At 44.3% G+C, this 16,029-nt stretch overlaps 1 protein-coding gene across 6 annotated transcripts in view; it reads left to right on the top strand.

Annotated features, from left to right (window-relative positions):
- Positions 1-16,029, top strand: part of rerea (arginine-glutamic acid dipeptide (RE) repeats a) — a 127,555-nt gene that overhangs the window by 1,374 nt on the left and 110,152 nt on the right. For 2 of the 6 annotated variants that reach the window (XM_040047895.1, XM_040047898.1), the window contains exon 2: positions 6,859-6,907. The exons of 2 other annotated variants lie outside the window; for them this stretch is intronic. The gene's annotated coding sequence lies outside the window, so the exon portion shown is untranslated. The remainder of the gene's footprint in view (positions 1-6,858; positions 6,908-16,029) is intronic. 2 more of the 6 variants (XM_040047896.1, XM_040047900.1) reach the window with 1 other exon arrangement.

Raw genomic sequence — 16,029 nt, forward strand, 5'->3', positions numbered from 1 at the left:
GAAAGTGTGTTTTTATTTTTATTGAGTGCTTGTGACTCATACTTTACTCTTTTACCTCACTGACTACACAGCCCTGAACAATTGAGGGCTTCACAATGCACGAAGAGAGCGCACTATAGTAAATGATCAAAGGAGTGTGAAAATTTCGTTTGCTCTGTAAATGCTACGCTATTTTCAGTCCACTGAAAGAGTCTAAATGAATTTAAGGACAAAACCTGCGTTTCCTCACTTGTCAGAGTGGCACAGTGTTAGGCTGGGCATAGGGAAATCATCAATAAATGATCTGATATCCTGATAGCGATGCACTGTAAAACACACCCAGCACCACGTTAAGTTTAATGGTTTTACAAAGCTTGGTCTGGATAGGTTTTGTTACTTTGCTGCCACCACATCTATCCAGTCATTGCAGCTTGTTCAAGTCTCCTGATAGTGACGTGACACTGAACATAGAGGTCAGACAAACTTTGTGTGTTTGTTATAAACAGAGAATTTAGCAATAAAGCAATCTCAGATACAGCTATGTTGCCAGAAATGATTTGTGTCTATAGAGCATTACTTAAAGACTGAAGATTATTGTTGGTCATGTCTTTAGGAAAAAAGGGGGAAAAAATGGGATTTTGCTAATCCTTACATCTTGCATATTCCCATCTGATGTTTTGTTGGCTTTTCCTGCTGTCAGTAGCTTAGTGGTTTGTGATTTTCTTTAACTACCACTTAGGCTGTAAACTTGCTAGGCTAGGGTACAGAGGTCTGCCATTAGAGGCTATATGTTGATTACTACTTCAGCGCCGCTTTGGCTGAAAAGCACCTTAATGTTTGGTTTATGGTTTTTCTAAAACAATATGTTTTAGGTCCGGCCAAGAGAACAATTCAGAGTAGCAGAAGGCAGAAGATTTGTGCTGTTCCTTTTTTGATTCTTTCTGTCATGTTACTCGCAGAGCTGCTAAGTGGTCAGGGTGTTTTATAGTGTTTCAATTTGAGTGGGATCTCAGGAGCAGCAGTGGGTAAAATTACTTGGAGTCACCTATCCAATGACACACCCCGTCCATCGAATGTTAATCTAGCTGTGTGGCTGTAGTAGCAGCAGCAGCAGTGCCAGCAGAGTAATGATAAGAGAAGTGTAATAACCCTGCTATTTTCCTTTAATGACTAATACGCGTTTGAGTAATGGCAGCTTCCTGCAAATAATGTGTGGCAAAGGCCAGGCAATGCTGAGGAAAGGCCCGTTTCACTGTGCTCTGACGCCTCTTTTGTTGGATGATCTTTCAATACACATGCGCTGCAATTCAGTGTTTACATGCCGTGCTCAAACGGCATCTCGCTGTTGTCCTCTACTTTGTCGTATCTTCGTGAATCCCCATAAAGAAGGATTCCCCAAGTCTTGTCTCACAGCCACTTTATTGTCAGTGCTGGAGGTTTGTTTCTGCCGTGCTTGACGCCATTTGAAGCTGTCGTCCATATGTGGCTATCGTGTATTTCACATTCAGAAAGGTTGGGGTTGTGTTTCAAAGAGGGGTGATTAGGCTGATTTATTGTTTTGTTCGAGGCCGTTCTGCTCAAGGGTTTCATATACAGTATTTGATTATGCTGGCGAGAGAGGTTGGTAAGCAGCGAAATGTCTTCTTTTAAAGAGCCGGCACAGGAAATGATGTGTAATCAAGCATCTACATGACATTTGTAATCAAGCGAGTGCATTGCCTTGTATTTATATTCTAATGACTGTGCACACTTGAAGCAGCATTAAGAGGATGCAGTGGACAAAGAAGGCAAGTGGATAAACTGATTTAGCTTTTTACTTTTACAGTGCTTGATATCAGTTTCTTTGCAAGATATCTGGTTGTTACATAGAAAATTAATGCTCTGAACAAAGGAGCAATGTTCGCTCAAAGACCGCTTGATGGGCCATTCAAGTGCTGTATATTCATTAAAAATAACAATCTGTCAGCACTTACTGACAGCACGCGCAACAAGCCAAGCTCTCTTTATTGTTCTCCGAAGATGTTTTTCAGTTCCCGTGCCAAGAGCTGGGTAATTGGCTGTAGCAAAGCCTTGCATGTGTTGTTTTAAGATATTGGACTGACACGCACAGGGCACACTGGCAGAAATGAGGCAAGCACACTCCCCTTTCCTCCTCCTCCTCTTGTTCTTCTTCCTCCTCCTGGCTTCTGCCAGCAAGTCAGAGGAGGCAAGATGCAGGATGTTGTTTTGTGTTCCCTGACAGCTTCCCTTCACCTCTCATAAGAGGAGATCCAAGCACGCCGCATCATATCTCATCTTTGTTTGATTCAGGCCTCTGCAGCTCCACAATTGTGCCAAGGAGATGGTATCAGCAAGCGCTGCTCATGTTAACAATCGTGAGCTGTCTTGCTACATACTGCTGGTGGTATTTGATGTGATCAAATCTGCTTTCTGCACAAGCTCAGCCGTGGCGAAGTTGGTCTCACTTCATCTTTACAAACGCTGTGTGTTTCTTATTGGGCTGGGTTTGCGTTGACTCACATCTTAATTAATCAGATATATTTTGTCTGGTGTTATTGCTAAGCATCTCAAGATATGAAAGAAACTTTTCTACATATTTCATCGAGCAACTGTCAGTGCACTTTGTGCTTAATGTGCACAAGTGGTTGGACAGTGGAATTTGTAGAAATCGACTGGAAAAGGAGGCTTTGGCTAACATTTGCGAGCCTTGTGAAGCGACCGCAAATATCTGGGAGTATATGGGAGTTTTACGCATTTGCTGGTTTCCCGTGTGCGCGCCTTACTAATTACCATTTAAAACGCAACATGTAGGGACAGGCCTAGTTTGTCACTTTATTGGCATGACCTATTAATAGCACTTCATGCAAAAAAAAGAAGTGTGAATTAAAAAGGAAAGTTAAAAAAAATAATAGTCAGCCATTTGCCATCACAGTAAAGGAGGAAAATGAAATGGTGTAGGATCAGCTGGCTGGCCCCTGAGGAGAAGGAGAGGGGGGGGGGGGTGATGATGATGATGAGGAGGAGGAGTACTTTGCTGCTGTGTGTGTCAGTGCTGATTAGGTAAGAGATTGCCTCATGTAATGACACGGCATGGCGCTAGTGGTGCAGAAACACAAACAATGCATACCAGTGTTTTTTACTGCGCACACCCCCTGCAGCCGCCTGCCTGAAGATGTTTATATAGACATATACACTCTAACCAGAATATTTCAACATCTTAGACAGAACCCCCCCCCCCCCCACTCCCCCCCACTCCCCGCTCCCTTTCCAGCGACACGCACATTTATTGCATCCGGGAGCCGATAGCCCTCTTTTCTTTTGTAGCACAGATGAAAGATGGGGGTGATTAAAGCAAAGGGGGCACAATGGAGCCTGTGCGGTTTCTCGATCAGTATATGCTGTTAGTATTGACAGCATATATTTAGGCCTACATAACCCGCCAGTTTTATCTGTTTCTATCAGTTTAAACCTAAAGCAAAACGGAGCATGTCATAATTTCCTCCTGCTTGTGACGGTTAAGGTTTCTGTAGATGTGTTGGACCTATTATTATATACACAAGTGTGTACGGGGTTTTGATTCATTAGCTTGGTTATTAATAAATCTGCTTCAGGCTTAGATTCAGCATGATGTATGTTTTGATAAAATGATATAAAAGCATAAAGCAAAAAAATAAAACCAGACAAAAAACTGATTATGGTAAATGGCCACTACGTGATACTTATCAGGGAGCCACTTTGATTAGCTAGTCTAAATGATGCAGTTGGTTTAATTGATTGTTTTATAGAGAGATGTGTCAATAACAGCTGTCTGCTGTCCAGACAAACATGCTTTTGTCATTAATTAAAAGTGGCCGTAATGGCTCGTTATGCTGTGTTTTTCTGCACAACACTGGGTATGCAGGACATTGATTTTCAACAGTGTGGATGAGACAAATTGCACATAGATCTTTTTATAATGTGCTGGCTGTGCCGCTCTGCCTCTGTGACTAACACAGATATCGCACTGATGTTGCGGCTACGGCTGCACACGAGGCACAGTTTGCAGGGCTGGAAAGCCTGTGAGTGATGTTTTAATGGAGACGGTCACGCAAGTCAGCGGTGATCTCAGGGTTCACACTGCCATAAGGAAACGACCCGGGTGACATTGTGGCTCTCCGCTCTCCTGTACACAAGATGCCTCGGGTAAACTGTGTCCTTGCTTGCCCTTGCAGGTTAGGAACACCTATTGAGCCTGCCGAGCCTTCAGTTTAGACACTGGGACTTTGAGCTGGATCGACTGGGTTTAAAGATGGACATCTTGTCTCTGTACCCCAGTTCCAGCAGCCGGCACAGAGAAAATGAGTTCTGAGGATTGGGTTTAGATTTGCCACTGTAGCACTTCCACTCTGATACACTCTAGCTACCATCAGGGGAAGGTTGTCAGAGAGAGCGGGAGCGAGAGGGAGAGAGAAAACAGCGAAGCACAGCAGTGCTATCTAATAGATCAATTTGTAATAAATCTGTTGCCTCAAGCTGTTGTTGTTCGCTTCAACTCAGTAAAAGGTGTCTGCGTTTCTCAGGCAAGAAAATGCTTGTCAGGCTGGGCATACAGAGCTATCAGTGAATAAGACGCGCCTAAAGCACAGTAAATCATTTTCTCTGTGCTCAGTTTACATAGGTCGAACACACGGCTCTTATCAGCGCATTCCATTGGCCAAAAAAGGAGGGTTATGACCAATCAATAGGGCTGAGCGCTGAAATCAGGAAGTAACGCTCCCCTCACATTAAATTTCCCCCCATTATCCAATATGAACCATTAATCATGATGAAGGAGCTATCGATTAGACTATGAGCCAAGGTTGGTCAATTTATTTGCCAAAAGTCATTGAGTCGGGGCAAGGATGTGTCGACGAAGTGCCGATTTACAAAAACCAAGCGACAGAATTAAAACGACCCCATTATTATGACAACAGTTTGATCTTTAGGGTAACAAAAGAGCAGGCCTCTATAAAAACCACATGGGACCTCTCCGGCTCCTCCTCCACTAGCAGCCATATGGACCGTACTAATTGTGTTTTACGCCAACCATTTTCACCGATCCATCGGGGACTTGTGGAAGTGCTGTAGCTATAATGTCACCAGCAGTGGGCTGGCTCATGAAAGAAACATTAGCAAGCAAGATGAGAAGACAGGAAGGCAATGCACTGCAAGTGTACACAATCATTGATTTTATTCAAATGGAATCTGTGCTTTTCTGTTCAGAATCCGATGTCTTTTTAATAATGATTTCTATTATAGCTTTCCCTAGATGGAGCTTTTGTTTGAGAGAGGCATTCAGTTTAGTCTCACACTTGCACCTTGTCAGAAGGTGAAATCTAATATCTAGGCATGTTGCCAGTGTGTAAAGATATAGCTTTAAAAAGGAGACTTGTAATCCCTTGTATTATCCAGTTTACACCATAAATATGTTTTATCCAGTGATGTGATAGATTTGTTTGTTTTTTTGCACAGGGGTGGGGGGTCAGGGGTTGTGCTGAGCACTAACAGATCATCTTTCACTCATTTTTGTTTTATGGCTACACAAATGCTTAGGTTGAAGTATTTCCTTTGCCCTTCAGGCCAGGGAGTGGTTATAAAGCGTTTAGAGTGCCAAGTGTGACTGAGGCAAATCTGTGTGTGTTTTAACGTGTCTGTGGCATGCAATCATGAAAAGGGCACATCTATGGAAATTAGATCTCGTGAAAGAGGGGAGGAGCTTTGGAGCGGTGAAGGTGGGGAGGAGGGAGGGGGGGGAAAAAACCCACACTCTCGTTTCATTGTGTCCCCTCTAACAGTTTTCTTGTAATTATTGAAATTGATGTTTGCTGTGGAGCTGTAAATCTGCAAGATCTCCTGTTAATAAAGCGGCAGAGGCAGCCGAGCCGTTAGGCTGGGAAATAAAAGGTAATCAAGCCTCCAACATCCTGTCCCTCGCCCCAAAATGAAGCAGCAGAAATCCTAATTAACTGAGAGGATGAGGAGCTCTTACTACACTGCTTGGCTAGTCGATGCCAGAGCTCTGTGCTATACTGTAATGAAGATGCACTGCTAGTTTCCCCCAACCTCTCTTCTTTTTTTCCCCTCACTCTCTCCCTGCCTTCCAGCTCTCTCTATCTTGCCTGTGGTATTTTTCCCTCTCCTCAGCTCCTTTCCTTCTCTACCTCCTCCTCCCTGCCTTGTCTGTGAAGTTGTGGATGTGACCATTGCTCGGAGTGAGAGGCGCTTTTTGTAGCCTGGAGGTTTCTGGAAGTCCTGCACAGGAAATCGGTGAGCTAGATGACGGCCTCTGTGATGGTTATTGCTGCTTATGTAAAGTGCCGTGAGAGCGAGGGAGAGGCGGCATTGATCTCGTCCCACTGATTTCATAGATCCTCTTTAAGATGACAATACAGTTGTCTTTCTGTGTCATCTTCAAGTGCTCCTGTTTTTCAAATCAGCGATGTAGCAAATGACTCCTGTCATCAGCCGCACATGCTCAAACGGCGTCGTGTCAGCTTTGGGGAGCTGAAAGTCAGGTCAAAGCTTGCTTTGCACATGTGATTTACTGTATTCAGTAATGTTGTTTTTTTGTAGTTTTTTTTTTTTATTATTTATTTATTTTTTGCTCTGTAACTCTGGTATAAAGCAGCAGCAAGACATGCTCCTCGAGGTGAATGTCATGTTATTAACATCTTTGTTTTTGTGGAAGAGTGAGTGATCATCGATTGTCTGAAACCCGAGCTTTCCTCAGCCCTCCTGCCAGCTACTCTTCACTATTTACCTGTAAACTTGTCCTTTTGTCTCTTGCTTTGTCTGTTGATGGCCTCAGAGCTCTTTCTTTGTCCCTACCCCCTACCCCCACCCTCCCTTGTTGTACCAAAGCAGCCCAAAAGCCTCCAGGGATGAACAGACAAATAGAAGACAGCTACAGGTGAGGCTCCGTCCCTACATTCTCCCCATCTGTCTTTCTCCCCTGTGAGCACTCTGCCAGACAACTTTTCAGGCACTCAAAAGCAGCAAATCGACTCACTGTAGGATTCACTGTCACTTAGTCGAGCTGGGGCACAGCAGCTCACTGGGAGGCCGGTTTCTCTTCCTTTCTCCATTTCGCCACTTCCTCAAATGAGGAAAACGATATTTGGCGTGGTTCTTTGCATAGCCGAGCTCGATTCCAGCTCCTCGCAATCCTGCTTTGTTTCTTCGTTTATGCATTAGTGTGGCGCTGCAGATGACAGCTTGATTAAGTGCTTGTCACATCTCAAATAATTCCAACTGGATGGGTCCAGTCAGCTGCGCTCCATCTCGATTTGCTCCGGTTAATTTTAAACAGCGCGACTGACGGGCGAGATGGTCGCACGCCGTCGCACGGATCCCTAGTCAAAGTGGTGGACGGTTTTGTTTCCCGTGCACATGTTTCATGATTGCAATTGAGCACGGGGAGAGCACCGTCAAAGAGTTTCAGTCTCTGCCTTTTTATTCTTGGCACAAAGCAAACGATCTGCTCGGCACAAAGCCAGCAAAAACTCCGGTAGAGAAAGCTGGCATCTGGCTTCGCATCGTGCGTGTGCACTCTGATGCATCCACGAGAGCATCGACATGCGCCCTTGGTGTAATGAAAGCCAAAAATTCTCATAACAGTAGGAGTTTAAATTTCTCTCCTAAGTGCAGCGGCTTGCTCACAGGGAAGAGATTCACCAGCACCTCTGACAGCCCTCAGAGACCCTTTCCTGGAGAACCAGCAGTCCTCCCTTTCTTCTCCCTGTTTCCCTCTGTATTTAGCACTCAGCCTTTTCCTCTAATCAACAACAGGCTTGTGAAAATCTCTACATAAAACACACAGTGCTACTTTTTTTCCCTTTCTCTCTTTTCTTCTGCCTGATTCTTCCCCAGAGTTCTTTTTTTGTCTTGCCTGTGTAGCTGCTGCTATAAAGAGGATGACAACAGGCAGAGGAAACTAAAAGGACGAATTGTCTTTACCTCCCCCCCTTTTTTTGCTTTTCACTTTATCACTCTGCCTCGCTAATGCAGCTGCTTACATTACACGGGGCTCGTTCACTTTATATTTGCTGTCGCAGGGAGATAAAGACGATGAAAGTGAGAAATATACGTGGCAATCTTTGGGAATTTAGCTTAGGAATGTGGATACATGTAAGAAAAGAGATCATACTGGCTGGTTTTTTTTCTCCTTTTTTCAAACGTGTATTTTCGTTTTTTCTTTTTTTGGTTTCATGGGTAAATGGAGCTCATGGGGCACGGGAATCGACAGGCGCGTTTTAATTGTTTGTGACATGTGAAATGAGAAACAATAACGTGCGACTACTACAGGGCCCATGAGATTACAGTCTGGTCGGCTGCTTAAAGGAGTGTCAGAGAGATGCATTACCACATCTCTGTTTCCCTTTCTGCCCTCTGAGCCATAAACCACTCACAAGCATTTAGCCAGCAGTGATTTCTCCTCCGCTCACCTCCTCACCCTGTTTTGTGATCCTGTGGAGAGCATACCGTTAGAAAACCTCCCAGGCTTCCCAAACAAATCCTCTGTGTGTCTGTGTGTCTCTGCTTGCAGCCTTGGTACTCGGCAAATATCTGCAGCACCACCTGATTTGACTTGGTAATGGGGCATTGATGAGTCTGGGGGGAAATCGGGGGGGAGAAAGAAGAAGGGAAAAAAAAAAGCCACAAAATCGTACAGCCCCAAACCCACTACAGTGAGGCGGCACCAAACACGGCGTCAGTTTCTCAATAGCAATTGACAGAAATGGAAAAAAGAGAGGGTGAGGTAAAAATGGAGGACTATAGAGATATAGCTGTCATCTGTTGATGCCTGCAGCTGCCTGCTATTGCTACAGGGGGAGAAAAAAAGCCAAGAGGTGGAGATGAGCTTCAACACCCAGGCTTCAACTCGATTTGTTTTTTTGTTTCTGCTGTTGTTGTTGTTTTTTTTTGCCTCCACTGTCCTGAAAAAGCAGGTTTTCTAAGCAGAACAGCAGATTATTTACATCCTTTAGCAGAGCTCATTTCTCACAGAATACTGAGTTGTGTGTGGAGGACATAAAATGCAGCCAAGCCAGGCAGAGCACAGGAGATAAAAGCAAGATCGCTTAAGCACTCTCTGTTACCTCTAAAGCACATTTCTATTGCTGTTGATGTAGCCACTAGTCTAATAATTCATCTTCCCTAGTCTTTTTTTTTTTTTTTAAATCACGGCTAGCCTTGTGCACACACACACACATACACGCACACGCGCCCACACACAGTAACCGCTCTCAAACACAAATTCCCCTCTCTGCTGAGGGTAGACCCCTTCTAATATAAAACAAGCAATTCAAAGATGAAATGCTCGTCATCCTGCCGTCTCGCCACGGCCAACAGATGAGTAGTGCTGCTAACAAAAAGCAGGGACTGACTGCGCCCAGCTCCCTCGCAGGGGCATCTTGTCTATGTTATCACTCCAGCTAGTGCTGCAATTAATATTAATGTGCTTTAAAGCACGCTCCAGCAGCCCCGCTTCCCTCGCTCCTCTCTCGTTTGCTCTGTGTCTGTGTGTGCGCGCATGTGTGTTTGTTACTCAGGAGGAAAAGAGCAATAAAGCCAGCATGGGATAAGAATCTAGGCAGGATATGACAGTCCTCATGTCAGCTGTCGTAGAGCTGGAGGGATATGTGGATAAAGACAAGAGATGAAGCTGAATCCCAACCAGCCAAACAGGCAGGTAGTACGGCTTGTAGGTAGAGGCTTCGAGTGTTCACAGCGGCTGGGCTGGGGGCTGTGCACAGCCTGTTTATTTAGTCATGTTGTAATAATGCTTGACCTTTTCTTTCAAGTCCGCAGGCTGACCTTTAGCACCTTACTCCTCTGCAAATCGCACACACACACACACACACACACACACACACACACACACACACACACACACACACACACACACACACACACACACGCAGAGGGAGAGTGAGACAAGCACCTCCTTTGCAGGGAGCTTCATGGTCTGCCAGCTCTAGGAGTGGATTGTTCCAAATTAGTATGCATTAGGTGGTTAGTGCAAAGCATTTAATTATGCGAGATGGCACTAAACTGTCTATGTTATGATTAGCCCAACACGTTACAACTTTAATCTCTTCATCCCCCCCCTCTTTCTGCGGGTGAAGAGGAGATACATTGGGGGATATGTGAGGTGGTGGCTTATTAGGGATAAGTTTATGATTTTTCAAGTCTGTCTTAAAGCAATGCTGATTTGCCTGTATTCTCATGAGTGTAGGTGTTGATCTCGGTAACAATTCCCGCTCTCCACTTTGGACCTTATGCTTTTCCCTGTAATGCAGTTACACTGTAAGAAATTGGGGGTAAATTGCATAGCCCTCTTTCAGTGCACATTAAATTCCTCTGTGGCACATAATAAGCCTCAACAGTCCCGCTATGCTAAATCTAGCTGGCATCTTTTTAGAGTTAATATCTATTTAGCACAAATTTCCTCCATTTTTGTTTCTTAAGTTAGCTCCCTGTGGAGCTCCTGTGGGAGGACACTTTAAAGTAGTTCTGTTCTCATCACTAACTTGGAAGTCAATGTATCCAGCAGATGTGATAGCATGAGTAGTTTTTTCCATATTTGTGGTTTGGGACAGAAACAATTAGGTAATAATGTGTCTAATTGTGTTTGGAGTATGGCTGTGTGACGACATTACTAGCTGCCCGTGACGCGGCTAATACGGTGGGTGTACTGGCGCTTTAAGACCTTTCCATTTGTTTGCCTTAATTTCTTCTTTTATGACGTAGTATTTTTATGTGCTTTTATAGGGGCTCTATAGTGTAGTGGTAATAAGCAGACGGTAGCTGGTTTGATCCTCGAAGGAGACACAAGCCCTGCTGTAGTGACCCTCCTTTGAATAAGAGAGCAGCCAAAAGTAGCTTTTATTTTTTTGTGCTTTTATCTGAGGTGTTGTGAAAGTAAAAGGCGATCTCGTAAGACGTTCCTTAGAGAGATCAAGAGCGGACCGTGTTGCTACTGTTGGAGAAAACTGACATAAATACACTGCTGGCACAGCTGAGCTGAGCTTGGAGAAGGATCGCCACAGCAGGAGAGGTGCTATGAGAAGAAGGCTGAAAAGCACAGCTATGTCATCATAAGCTGACCTACCAACAAAGAAGAGAGGGTTAAGTGCAAAAAACCCCCAAAAAACTAGATGTGTTGGTAATTATCAGTCAGCCAGCGTAATATGGAGAAGTAAGGGCGAGATGTTGCTAAAAAGGCCGCAGAGATTACTTTCCAATTAGCAGCTCATTTGTTACATTATTTGCCTCACCTATATAGAATCGCATCTACAGTGTCAGTGAGTGTATCTCCCAAGAGCATGTATTGATATGGTAATCGAGAGGTTGTGATCTTGATCTATTTTTGTATAAATCTCTTCTTAAATTCCAAATCCGCACTTGACATCAGTTCTCTTTGTAACATGAGTGATAAGTCGGCCAACAAAACCTACACGTGGCTACTTTAAGGTGTCCATCCTCCGAGCTTGGCAAGGAAGAAATAGAGGGGAGTTTTTGCTAAATAGGCTGTGTTTCTGAAATATTGGCATTTTACCTCGGACAAACTTGGCAGTGCATTCTGTCACCTATTTCTTAGAGCGTTGTTGTGTTCTGGGGAAAAACCTTTGGTGCCCAGATGGAGAGCAGCGGAGAGAGTCACAGCTTCTCACATACACGTGGGTACATCAGTTTTATTTTAAGTCACAGAGTCTTGAAAAATCCCATCCTTTAAGAAACGCTGGCATATTCCCATTAGATGTCACAAGTATCCTCACTATCTCTGCAGCTAATGCTTTCTCCCTAGAAGGAGTTTGGTATTTCGCTTGTCTCCCCTCCTTCACTCCCCCTCAGATACTTTGTCAGACGATATTGAATCAAGCCTTTTATGTGTGTACGTGCATATCCCCGCTCTCTGTTTTCACTGAGCCGCTTTTCATGGAAGGCAGGCCTTTTTAATCTTGGGCAGCAGTGGCAGAAGCAGCCTGGGCAGAGTCGGAGCGAACCAGGCAGCCATCCAGCCAGGCAGTCAGTCGCTGCAGCGGAGCCCCAGCAGCTCCCCGGAGGAACCCATTATACAGGAGAGATATCAAACCATGAATCATTTACGCCAATCCTCCCATCCCCTCCCTTCACCTACCTTTGCACGCAGCCCTGACGCCCGGCCCCGGCCGCCTGCTTGCCGCTGTCTGCATCATTAATGAATGATTATTGCATTTCATAAACATGGAGCTACAGTAATTAAAGTGTTATCGATCCCTTCCACGTTGACTCCAAGGTGAAGAGAAATGTTTGCGTGTCCTCCACTTACACATTTTTTTGTCACAATGCTGGGTAGAAAAAGTCCTTCTAGGAACAATAGGCAGTGATTTATTTAGCCTGAGGGCATGATACATATTTTTTTTTCTCTGTTTAGACACTTGAGATGTAGTCTTGAATCAGAGAGGATGATGAAGATAGAGCTGGGTGGGGTTTGCGGGTTGCCTCTCATTGTGCAGCGTGTCGGTGGTGTTGGAGTGTTTTCCTGTGTTAGTGTTTGGTGTTTTGCGTAAAAGGTGGAAGGACACGGAGGTTAATGTGCTGGAAAAGAGTGATTTAGGTCAGTGGTCGTGTCTGCATCTGTCACTCTGACAAGCTGGCGCTTTAGGAGGCTGTGTGGTGTTGAATAAAGGAGAGAGTGAAAGACAAGTGAGGAGAGAGCCGGCTCTTTCAAATGGAAAAGAGGAAAACCTGACTTGACTGTGATTTGCGCTCTCAGCGACAGGCACAGTGTTACAAGCAGCCGTTTGATATAAACCTAATCAGTTTCGCCTCTTTATTGAGGATCAAGACAGTTAAAAGTCTCTGCAAATAAGTGCACGTGTCCCTGCCTCCCTTCCATCTGTTTTCCTTCCTTACTCCCTCTGCCCTGCTGTCATTTCTCCCGGTCATTTTTTCCTCCTCTCATCTCATTTTCACCATGCTTGTCTCTTTTGCATTCTTAACATCTTTCCACTGTTTCCTCATTCCTCAGCCGCCACCTCCCTCCCCCGACCGTTTCAATCAGGAGGGCACTTCAGCGTAAATATCACAATCGCTTTAGGAGGCAACAATTGTGTAATTCTAGACTGATAGCGATGTTTAAAATAACAATTTGGCCAATAGCAGTGGGAGACGTTTGTTTTTTTGTTTTGTTTTTTCATTTTGGGTTCCTCCTTTTGTTTGCGGGAAAAAATGAAATCTCGATTATGAATAAATAACTGTTTGAAAGTATTTCGATCTATCTCTACATGTTACAAATGTGCAAAACTGGATCTCCAAGGACACACAGTATGTAAACACAGGCCACAGTCAATAGGCTGATGTCACTTATTTGACGTCGTTCCAATCAGTGAAGAGAAAAGAATGGAGAATCCATTCATTAATGAATGGGATGTTTGTTTGTTTTGGGTTTTTTTTTGATGCTGTGTCCCCTTTAGCTGTGTGGATTACATGCAACTTACCCTCCATAGTTATCAGTAAAATTTCCCTTTCCATTTCAGCACCTAAATGGATAGTTTCCCGGGAATTATTTATTTTCATAGACGCAGATTTTAATAGGCTCTTTGTTAAAACTAACTAAATGTTTATTCACAGCTGTTGTTTGTTTTCACCCCAAAAAAAGCGCTAAATAAAGTCATCACAAATACGGAGTTGTTAAGGACGACGTACAAATGCGAAAAGCAGATTGATCGAGCCATTAAGTGCGAGATAGCCCGGTTCAGCGAGCTCGTGCTGATTAGTAGCCTTTTCTCCCTGCCCTGTGCCTTGTCCCTTTTGTTAGTGAGCCACATGGCTCTCTACAGGGCTTAGTCTAATCAGTGCTAAATATTCAGCGGTAGCCCGTAGCCTAATCAGGCAGAGCATAATCATTGTCAACCAATTGCATTCCTCTTGACCTCCCAGATGGAGGTAAACTGCACAGCCTCTCCATAGCACCGCCTCAATTACTGCAGTAGTAATGGTGATAAAGAAGAGCACAAGCTCAAATGAAAATGGCTGATTGATGTGGACACACATGGCTCATATTTGGATTATAAGGAAGAACATTACGGGCGTTAGGGTCACAGTCATGGTGCGGGATTCGAAACATTGACCAGGTATTTCGTGAATTCTTGCCCTGTTGTGAAATACGACAGCATCCCCAGGGGTCCTGCCACCTAAAGCACAACCCTCTTGTTCCTCCTCTGCTGCAGTGTCAAGGGGGTGGGACTGTATATCTAAAATGCTCATGTGTGCTGCCTGTGACTGGCCCTCTTATGCTAGTGACAGCTGTGGGGTCAGAACAAAAAGCTGTCTATTTCCGAAGCCGCCATCCCTCTTCTTTTTCAGACACACACACACAAAGAGAGAAAGAACCAGTTGGAGATTTGCGGAAATTGCTTGTTTTCACTGTTGAGGCATTCATCAATTATGGCTTCCAATCAAAGAATTAATAGTGTTTCAGTGTGATTTGTTTATATTTTAGTTTGTCTGATTAACTAAAAAACTGAAACATAATTTTTGTTAATAAAAAATACTCACATTTTGAGAAGGTGTAATGTTAGTTGATGAATTATAGTTTTTTTTTATTATGCTTTAACACATTGATTGATTTGTTTAAGGACTTTGAATTTATTATTTTGCTGATGAGCAGTTCAGAGCTCTTCTTGTTGTCAGGCTGCTCTTCAGTTGTTTCTGTTGATCCAGGCTGAGAGCATGAATAGAGGGATGTAACTAATTGACCCTGGCACCTTAAAGGGGCTGAGGTAGAGTTGGGGAGCAGGTGCTGAGTGGGTTGCCCACCGTCTCTCACGCCGGTCCTCGTCTCAGCGTGCGTATCCCCGCTGAGCACCAAACACTCCCCGCTGACCGATTGGCTCACACGGCTCTCCGTAAGTGCAATGATGCTGGATGCCTTAGCCTGCGTGAGCAGCATAATACCGACTAATGCCTGAAGGAGCGCTCTCCCCATTTTTATATCACCGCTTCCCTCAGCTGCTGCTTAGCCAAGCCTGGCCAGTGCAGTGCAGAGTGGAGCTGAGTGCCTTCCTTTTCTGCTCTCACTCTGCTCCGCCTGGCAGTTTATTAAAAGGAATACTAGCTTTTTCCTCGCGCCCGGGTGTTTGATTTCGACAGCAGCAGAAGCTGTCACGGCAGATAAAAGGTAGCGGGCGGCAGAATTACGGTGCACACAGCATCTGTATTTACTGCGTCATTCTCCCTGCCTCTGACAAGGGAGGAGGAGGAGAGGAGGAGAAAATGGAGGACAGGCTGCTGCGTTCATGTGTCTTTACATTGACATGTCTCATCAGGGAGAGAGGTGGACAGAGAGTCTGCAGTGAAGCCATCAATCAGCCCTTTTCAATACATCTGTCCAGTACACTGTAATGCTCACACATAAAGACTGACAAAGGAAGGCATTATTGGTTCTGTTGACATCTTTTTATTTTTTTATAAACCACCTTTCAGATGGCTTTTCAGATGGAGTAAAATAGCAGGGTGATTGCAGTGTGCTGGCTAAAAATGTCAAGGAGGCAGTTCTGGATTGATATGATTGCTGGCTTGTTGCTTTGAGTTTTGTTTTTTCAAAATTAGCAAGCACACAACACAACGGTAAATATAACAGCGATTCAGCTATCTTATGCATTTGTATAATGAGAGGTTCTTTGTTCTCACCGCGGGTGTCGTTGATTCCTCCGATGCCGCCACTTAAACCTAATCAGTTAATTGTGTAAAATGATTTATTTTCGACTTCAGCTTTTGTTTCTGAAAGTATTCTCTCTGTGTACCTCTCCTTGAAAACAACTCAACAGAGAGATCCGTTTTCCTGGCTGTATCCCTAACTGAGGCTGTGGGTCATGCTAATTTTTCATCGGCATCATTTCATTGAGCTTTAATTAACACAACAAGGATTCGGTGTCCTCCAGTGTCATCTGCTCAGACAGCTAATACAAACTCATTATCTCAGCTCCCTCTAAAACAGTACTGTATTACCCTGCATACTACTTGGGCATACATAAAAAAAAAAGA

This window comes from Simochromis diagramma, unplaced genomic scaffold (genome assembly GCF_900408965.1).
Source record: "Simochromis diagramma unplaced genomic scaffold, fSimDia1.1 OVJJ01000387.1, whole genome shotgun sequence".
In the NCBI taxonomy this organism is placed as follows: domain Eukaryota; kingdom Metazoa; phylum Chordata; class Actinopteri; order Cichliformes; family Cichlidae; genus Simochromis; species Simochromis diagramma.